This window comes from Dioscorea cayenensis, chromosome 17 (assembly GCF_009730915.1).
Source record: "Dioscorea cayenensis subsp. rotundata cultivar TDr96_F1 chromosome 17, TDr96_F1_v2_PseudoChromosome.rev07_lg8_w22 25.fasta, whole genome shotgun sequence".
In the NCBI taxonomy this organism is placed as follows: Eukaryota; Viridiplantae; Streptophyta; class Magnoliopsida; order Dioscoreales; family Dioscoreaceae; genus Dioscorea; species Dioscorea cayenensis.
The window spans coordinates 13,953,604-13,963,442 of NC_052487.1; the positions used below are offsets into that span (position 1 = coordinate 13,953,604).

The following is a 9,839-nucleotide window of genomic DNA, read 5'->3' on the forward strand; positions in this document are numbered from 1 at the left end:
GCTATACGGATTACCTTGTCCTCTTATCGAATTGCCCACAAAATCTACTTGTTCACTTGGGGCTGAAGTTGTAATCGAGATAGGGCAATCCGACGGCATATGTGAGCCCCCACAACCATCACAACTTGTGATTGCGGCTACCCTTGATGAAGTTAAAGTGTCCAATTTCTTGGTCAGTGCTTCAACTTGGGCTGCCAAGGATGTAACCGTGTCAATCTCATGGAGTCCGACCACTTTCTTCTTGTCTCTTACATTCCATTGGTAGCTATTCAAACCCATTTCTTCAATTAACTGTCGGGCTTCTTCGGGAGTCTTGTTTCCCAATGTTCCTCCTGCGGCGGCATCAAGAAGTTGTTTGCTACTCGAGTTCAACCCATTGTAAAATGATTGAATAACCATCCACTCGGGGAACCCATGTTGTGGACACTTCCGTAAGAGGTCCTTGAATCGTTCCCAAGTCTCAAATAAAGATTCAAGCTCCATTTGAACAAATGATGATATCTCATTGTGAAGTTTTGCCGATTTCCCCAGAGGAAAATACCTTGCAAGGAAAGCCTCGGCCATTTCGTTCCATGTTGTAATCGAGGCTCTTGGCAATGAATGAAGCCATTGTTTGGCTCTCCCCTTTAATTAGAATGGGAAAGCCCTCAAACGGATTGCATCATCCGAGACCCCATTGATCTTCAACATATCGCAAACTTCAAAGAAATTTTCAATATGATTGTTTGGGTCTTCATCCGATAACCCATTAAATTGTGCGGACTGTTGAACCATTTGAATGAAACCCGGCTTTAACTCAAAATTCTGGGCTGCCACCGGTAGCCTAACAATGCTTGATTGTGTCCCACGAATTGTAGGCATAGCAAAATCTGAGAGTGTTCTTGGTTGCCCCCCTTGTTCTGCCATATTCTCAGATTCTTCAACCTCTATTTCAGCTGGAAAATTCTGTTCCTGCACAGGTTCCTTGCCCCTTCTACGAATTCTTCACTAAATTTCAGGATCCTCTTCAACCAATGTCGAAGGGTTCCCTCAGGTCATAACCTGTAGCTGAAATCAATGAAAAGAAACAATAAGAACGGCGGAAGAGATAAGTGAAGTGGAAATAGAAAATGAAAATGTGAAAGACTAAAGTAACCAAGTCCTAGCATTCCTAATATACCGTTCCCCGGCAACGGCGCCAAAAACTTGACACGTCCGAATATGCGTGTATGTAGTACCGCAAGTGCACGGGTGTCGAAGTAATAATTACCCCGGTGAGTGGGTAGTCGAATCCACAGGGAACGAAAGTATTAGTATTAACCAATTCTTAGTTATCTAGTTGAAATCAATGGATATGATGAAATGAACTAATTGCAAGAGAATTAATAAGCAAGCAAGCGAGCAAGAAAACGAGTAAAGGAGATCTCAATCAATAAAGATGAGGTATCCGGGCAATGCTCCCCCTAGGATCTAACATGAAGCTCACGATTCACTAAATGCTTCTAAACCAAGTCTAATAAATCGAGGTAATCCAAGAACAACAGGTTCTTGCCTCCAAGCCACCGGTACTAGTCCCCTACAAGGTCCCGGCGGAGAAATCACTCAATCTCAACACCTCACACCCCATATGACCGCAATACGCTCTAGGGAGACCTAAGAGTGAAACCGATTCCTAAGGATAGATCCAACCCTAATTCTCGGCGAAGGATCTCTAACCCCCTACAAGGTCCCGGCGGAGAAATCTCTCAATCTCACGCCTCACACCAAATATGGTTGCATAGAGTTTAGGGAATACGGAGATAGGAAACACACAATCGGAAGGGAGAGGGGACACTCCACTATCTCATGACTCACCGTCTCAACCCTCTTTACCCTTGACGTTCTAACTCTAATGGAGACCTTAGCCGCCTTGCCTTCAAAGTGCTCGCCAAAACCCTCGCAAAAAGTCTCCTCCAAAATAGGGCAAACGGCCTATTGAAACCCCAAAATCGTGCCTGTCACGTGCCCTCATGCGCCCGTGTGGATTTTCCACGCGGTCGCGTGGGCTGTAGAAATTTCCACGCGGGCGTGTGAACAGTAACTTTGCTACAGTCCGGGCACATGTCCTTTTCATAAAACGCGATCCAAATACTCTTCTCTTGAGGCCACATGTCCAGGCACACGTCCATGTGGTAGGCTATAAAACTTTTCTTCATCGACGTATCTTTGAGAGGTCTTGCAATCTTCACAAAGAGAAGAAACATGAAGATGTGACTGCCTTTGTGCCCTTCCAACTAGTGATTTGACTTCAATCTTCTTGGATGTTGGCACACATCTCTACGTTTATGAACTCCTCTCGTATTTTGGTCCTTGAATTGAACAAGAACTCCCAACATTTTGTCTTTATAGCCTATCTTTGTTTCTTTTTTACTCTTCAAGGCATTCACAACCTATATGCATAAAAGAACACCAAATACACAATATGAGACATAAACCACAGTAAAAATGATGCTCAATGCATGTAAAACATATATAAAAATATGTCTACTCAAGCACTTATCAGTAAGCCTACTCTTTTTTGGCTTAAACCTACATGGAGGGCTACCAAACACCCGATTTCTCGGCGTGATGATACAAGTATCCCCTTCTAATCCATTCATGATCTAATACATGCGAGCAAGTCACATCTACATGCATCACTCATAAAAGAGCTACGGATTTCTCCTTAGTGTAGCACTTAGCATGAAAACAATGGATTAAATCTCATAATTACCTAAGCGTAGAATTAACAAGTAATCATCCAAAATAAATGATAAAACCTCCCAAGGTTCACCAACACCCGGTGGCCTTGGGGGTCTAGTGTGTCATCATCCCACAACAAGCAATACAATCAAGTGAAACACAAAAGAAAAGCATAAGTGACACTCCCTATATGAAATGGTGGAGGAGGAGGTAGAATATATGCCGAATGACACTTCCCCCGCCAAAGGAATGTCGAATGATGCTTCCTCTAGCCGTGGGTCTCCTTGCTTCCAATCGTGGTAGACCTCCCCTTGAATGATGTTGCCTTCTTGCCTTGAGAGTCTTGGACCTTGGCCTTCAATGATCTCCTAGCTTACTTGCCGTTCTTCTTCTTCCCAAGGTCCCCCCAAAGCCTCTCAAGTGGTCTCCCAAAATAAGCCTAGAAAAAAGCCCCTTGTTCTGCCCTAAAGTCAGTATTTATACCCCCCACGACATATGGGCCATATAGGGGTCGTATGGGGGTTGTATAGCACTCAAAAACCCTAGATTCGCGTTTCATACGGGGTGCATACAGCCTCCATATGACCCCGTATACTGGATAGTATGGAAATCTGGGCAGACAACTCCAAATCATTCCACTGCTACAGTGCATACAACCCCCATACCGGGTAGTATGGGGGTGGTATGAAATTCCTGTTTTGTTGTCTTTTCGCCTAAATGATATCTTCTTGTTCTCCATGGCTTCCTTATGCCATTTAGATAGTTATCAAATATCTTTTCACCTAAATGATATCTTCTTGTTCTCCATGGCTTCCTTATGCTCTACAAAGTAAATAGTAGATGATTAAGCGCAAAACAGGCATCAAACCTCACAAAATACATGCAAAGTGAATACGATATATATATATGAAAACACCTACATTTAGACACTTATCACTTATTATATAACGGACCAATTGTAGTATTAAGTGCATATTTGCATGCTTATATATTTGCATAATTTAGACAACCATAATGCGTTCATCAAGCAAACAGGACTGTTATTGTAGCACATTAAGGACTTTCAGAATTTCTTCATGTTGGAGTTATCCCAACAACAGTTGAAGCTTGGTAGAGTGGATCAAAATTGATTCTAAGATAAAGTGTTTAAAATTGGCATGTATCATATATAAGACTTGAATTGTTCATATTTCTTTAGGTTAAAATTGGCATTGAGTTGGATTTGTTCTTAGGTGTGGAATCCTTGACCAAGGGCAAGGAGCTCATGGAGGAGTAACTACATTTAAGCTCTTAAACTTATGTGTTTAAACACTATGAATGGATACCTTTACTTGTTTTAAAATGGTTTTATCACATGTTTGTAATAAGCTTTAATTCCTATTTAACAATGTTTAAAAATCAACCCTTTTTTAAATTATTATAATAATCAATGGGATTTGTAGTCAGTTTTATGATATCTCCATATAATAAATGTTCCAATAGATGTGCAAATATGATTTGAGAATGAGACATGAAATCACAAACAAATATTTTATGTGATATATTTGAAAATGAAATTGTATGTAATTATTATTTGTGATCACTTATACATATGTGGCATTTGTGGATATTGGTGACCGTGAGTCTCTAACTCTGCTACTACAATAGCAGTCTCCACAGATCCGCCTAGTGAGAGACACCGTGGTAGACAAGCTGACATGGCTTACCCATTCAAAAGGCATGGAGAGAACTTGAATTGGGAGTGGGTGGGTACACCCATTGATTCTAAGATGATGTGTGCCACCTCAGAGTGATCTCAGAGGCCAACGCAAGATGTACTTGATTTTATATTTGAAATAAACAACTAGCCTTATTGGTCCCATTCCTCATCATAACGGTGGTTTGGTTTTGGAATGATTTCATGGCCTCTTTTTTATACTTGATGTTGCATACTGGTCCAAACCTTTAGTTTCATAAAAGCTTAATATTGTACATTTTCCGACATTGAAAACTTCTTTACTAATTTCTTTCCCGTTATGAGATTATTTTTAAAATGTGATGTTTTAAGATAATTATTTTCTTTTTGTAAGGCTCGATAAACTATTTTAACAACTCACTGAGTATCTATGCCACTGACCCACCCTTCTTCCCATTTTTTTTCCTAAGTGGTGATTGTTAGAGTTGTTACATGCTTGGGTGTTATCCTAGGCTCCATCTATGTTATCTTTCCCTTACGTTTGTTTCTAGGTTGGACTATATTTTCATGTTCAAGATTGATATGAGTGGATCCACTAGTGTGTAATTAATAATTAACATTTTCATTTATCGCACTATTTTCAACAATGTGTAATTAGTATGTTGGACTATATTCTTGTGTTGTGCTATATTTTAGTTAATTTTATATTTCTTGCTTTTGCATTTGAATGCATTATATATATATATATATATATATATGCTTCTTCTTGTAATGGAGTTTTGCAAGGTTAGTTTGCATTTTGGTACATGAAAGTAAGGTGGACGCCCACATCGCCTACTTCAGGGCAACATGCCACGGGTTTTGACATGATAATTTTATTAGTATTAGAGCTTTTGATTTAATGTATACCTTTTTTGGCCTTAAGCATGCTTATCTTTTCTTTACACATATAGTTGATCGAAATAGAGTAACCATGACGCATACACTTTCTACACTTGATCCTACTCTTACCATTGTAGTACTTGTACCTCCTCCATTGCTAGAAGTTATACAAGTTTTAGGGCTTATTGGGATTCCTAAATGAAGCAATCAACTTATGAGGCATATTTAGATTTCATGAACTATTTGGACATGTTTGGAGGATATATTCATGTAGAGCTAGAACCTCATGTACCACCTTCTTCCTATGTTCTTAGCACATTTATCACATCAGGCCCAACTGGAGGATGTGAGACCCTGCTAGATTTTGACACTATAAAAGATGCTTAAGGAAGCTCATCAATGGTTGTTATAACTTTGATGGTTCCAGTGATGCTATAGTGACAAAAAACTATCTAAAAAGGATATCAAACATGAGTTTAAAAGATGAGATGAAGTTGAAGGAAACAATGAGACTGCTGGAGAGAGGTAAGAGACTTGGAGGAGAATCTCAAGGGTCGTGATATCACTCATTTGACTTGGGAAGATTTTCTAAGAGAGCTTGATGATGAGTACTGCACTCTCTTTTATTGAGATTAGAAGTGCCAGGTGTTTATGAGGTTGGTTTTGTGTGAAAATTAGTGACTGAGTATGAGATTGAGCTAAGGATCTAGCAAACTTTATACCAGAGCTAGTAGGTAGTGATGCAATGCAATGGTCAAAGTTTAAAGAAGGCTTGAATTTGAGTGTCTGTGAAAAGATGGAGACTTTAGGGACTCAAAGCTACATGGAAGTTTTTTAGATAGCTTTATTGGTAGAGAAACTAGTTAGAGAGGTCAAGAGAGTTAGAGAGAATTTCATTATGAGAACGAATCTAGACTCATCTTTTTTATAGACATTGAAGAATAATAGGTGTGTGATCACTCTTAGAAGTACTTCTGTAACTGGTTCCACTATGTCATGGCCAATTCAGACTACAAGTTAAAGAGATTCAACATATTCTGGTAATAAATCACGGATGAGATTATCTGGCCAGTTCTAAACCTTGCTTCCTTAGATGCAACAAATTTCATTTAAGCTTGTATCAAGAGGTATGAAAGTGTTTCCATTGCTGTTAGACAAACCATATTTGACCAACTTGCCTAGAATTCAGTCAGGTAAATTCGCACTAACTCTTATCCTGGATGTCATGCCTTATCTAGGTGTGCCTTGCCTTCTACCCTAGCTGCTACTACCATCACTAGATGAATTACTACGAGTAGTGCACCACAGGAAAAAACACAATAGTCTGAAGTTAGATCTTACACTAGAATATTGATCATTAAAAATGAAGTGGCCGAGATTCAACTGAACCTTACCATAGATACCATGAATATTTTTTAATGTAAGGCTTATGTCTTGATTGATTCATTGTCTAAAAGACCCTTTGTTAGCACTGTATTTGGATGTCTCGCTAATATATTTTTGAATCTATTTGATTATTTGCTTATTGTCCAAACTCCTCTTAGCGAGGAGATAATAAAAAAGATGGCATTTAGAGGGTGTATGACAGATGGGAAGGATTAAGTCTGTATATATTGCAAGTGCACAAGTCTTCAAGTAATACCTCGTGGGTGAGCATGAGGGTTGTATTCCTAGGGGAACGGCGAGAGGTTCCTATTACTTTCTTTTTCACTTAATCAATAACCGGAACATCTACGATGTTTCTTAATTTTATTTCTATAAATTAATTAATAAAATACAGTTGAGGATTGTTAAGTGCAACTGGAAGGTGTTGGTTAATCGTATACCAATTCCCTCAATAATCACTTGTGAAATAACATTGAAAGGTGACAATGCAATCTAATATTGGACCGAGAGAATTCAAAGGCCTAATGATCCAAATCTATTGGCAATTAGGTCTAAAATAGTAGAAACTTAAGATGTAATCTCTTTCACCCAGCCTCGCATGTCAGCCTTAACTTCAATAACTCCACTAGATGGGCTAATCAAACACTAATCCAGAAACCTTGCTATGCCTGATCTCTTAGCGCATGCATAGATCTAATAGAGCATGGGTGCTCTAATGTGTGGGCATATCTTCTTCACCACATCAAAAAAGTATCATTAAACAAGCATGCAATGAATCACAGAAGACTAGAAAGAATATTGAATTGCCAAAAGAATTTTCAAATAGAAGTTGAAGTACATTGACATGCAATTCCCCATGAATTGGGGTCCTCTAATGGATGTAAAAGTATAAATCAATGAATAATAATCATCCAAAGGAAAAGAATCATAAAAGAATTCCTAATCTAACTCCCTCCAATAGGTCACCAATGGTTGAGGTTGAGAAGTTCCCAAAATCATCAAGAAAACACCGAATCTCATCACGAGCTCTCCCCTAGTGATGCATGTTGAATCTTCTGTGAGGAAATAACCAAAATTTGTTGAATTGGTGATCAAACTCATCTCTAGCAACCTAGGTCTCTATAAATTAGACCGTCTCTCTCAAATTTTGCATAATAATCCCTTTTTTCATATAAAACCTAGCTGTATTTATAACCCAAGTCCGTCATGGCCTCACCACGCCCATTGTGAAGGCCGTGGTGAGTAAATTCTATTGCTTGGGCTGCAAGTCATGTCTTGGCATGGTCTGTCTTGCGTTGTGTGGATTGGTCATGGCCATTATGATTCACAATAGCCATTTTGGAGTCCATTATGACTTTTGTGTTGTTCTTTATGATTCGACACTGATACGGCTTGATAACGATCATGATAGGAATAGACAATGGGCATGGTAAGATGTTACTATGGCCATTGTGAGCTATGCGGATGCTCTAGTTCAGCAAGTTGATCTATTTTGCTTTGAAACGCCTTCATATTTGCTCCTTTAGCCCTAAGATGGAATTAAAGCTTATGGTAAACAAAAGAATAAATATATGTACTAGTTTGGTGCTGGACATGTAAAATCTTATGCTAAATGTAGTATAAATCATATATAAAATACACAGTTTCAAGCACTTATCAATGTGTTGTTAAAACTAGGGAAACAAAGCTAAGGGAAGATTGATTCCATTAGAGATTTAGGATTTTGATGCTATTCTTGGCATGTATTAGATGAGTAGGCATCTAGCTACTATTAGCTTTTTCACAAAGCAGGTGACCCTCTAGAGGCTAGAGATCCTAGCGTTAGTGTTTGTGGGCTATAGAAAGATTCCACCAACTTGCATAATCACCACTATTGAGGCTCGAAGATTGGTGCTTAAGGGTTGGCAGGCTTATTTGGCTCACATGATGGTACTATTATTATTGAACCAACATTGGAGAGTGTGCCAATAGTTAAAGAATTTACAAATGTATTTCAAGAGAAGTTACTTAGACTACCCCCAAATTAGGTGTTTGATTTTGCTATTGATTATTTACTTAATATTGTACAGATATCTATTTCTCACTAAAGTACGACCTGGGTAGAGCTGAAGGGACTAAATGTGGAGTTGTAAGATCTAGTGGATAAGGGCTTCATTCAACCTTATTTGTTTCCACAGGTTTCTCTAGTGTTGCTTGTGAAGAAGAAAGATGGTTTTTCCAAATGTTTATAGATTACTAGCAGCTAAATCGGGTAACCACCAAGAACAAGTAGCTTTTACATTAGGTTGATGATTTATTTGATCAATTACAATGAGCAAGTGTGTTTCAAAGTTTGATTTTTAATCAAGGTATCATCAGTTGCTAATAAACGAGAGTGACATTCAAAAGACTATTTTTTGCACTAGCTATGGGCATTATGGGTTCCTCGTGATGCCTTTATAGCTAGCTAATGCTCCAGTGGCTTTCATAGACTTGATGAATCAAGTTTTTCATCCTTATCTGGACAAGTTTGTGACTATATATAGTGATGACATCCTGTTGTATTCATCAATTGAGGAGGATCATGCATTGCATTTATAGGTGGTTTTACAGACACTTTGAGAGAATCAGTTGTTTGCAAAAAATTTTAAGTGTGAATTTTGGTTGTATGAAGTAGATTTTTTTAGGGCATGTTGTTTCAAGTGATGGGATATTTGTTGATATGAAGATAGTTGAAGCTATTGTTAAGTTGGAGCAACTAAAAATATGCTAGAGATTTGGAGTCTTCTTGGCTTGTTAGGGTACTATCATTGATTTGTTGAGGGGTTTCTAAGATTGTTGCTTGATTAACACTATTAACCCTTAAGGGAGTGAAATAAATTTGGGATCAAAAGTATGAGTAAAGCTTTCAAGGATTAAAGGATCTAATAACTTCAACACCAGTTCTTTCTTTGGATAATAGCGGGCAGGAGTTTGTGGTGTATAACAATGCTCCACAACATGGTCTAGGTTTTTTTTTAATGCAATATCAGAAAGTAATAGCTTATACTTCTCAGCAGTTGAAGAAGTATAAGTTGAACAATCCGACCCATGAGTTGTAGTTGGCCATAGTTGTGCTTAAACTAAAGATCTAGTGATATTTTTTATATGGGAAGAGTTATCGAATTTTTACCGACCAGAAGAGTTTGAAGCATCTTCTCACCCGAAAGAAGCTAAA

At 38.3% G+C, this 9,839-nt stretch overlaps 1 non-coding gene across 1 annotated transcript; it reads left to right on the plus strand.

Annotated features, from left to right (window-relative positions):
- The first annotated feature begins 409 nt into the window (after positions 1-409).
- LOC120281464 lies at positions 410-515 on the plus strand. Its single transcript, XR_005542604.1, has one exon. It is a non-coding gene; the product is annotated as a small nucleolar RNA R71 (small nucleolar RNA).
- Positions 516-9,839: the final 9,324 nt, after the last annotated feature.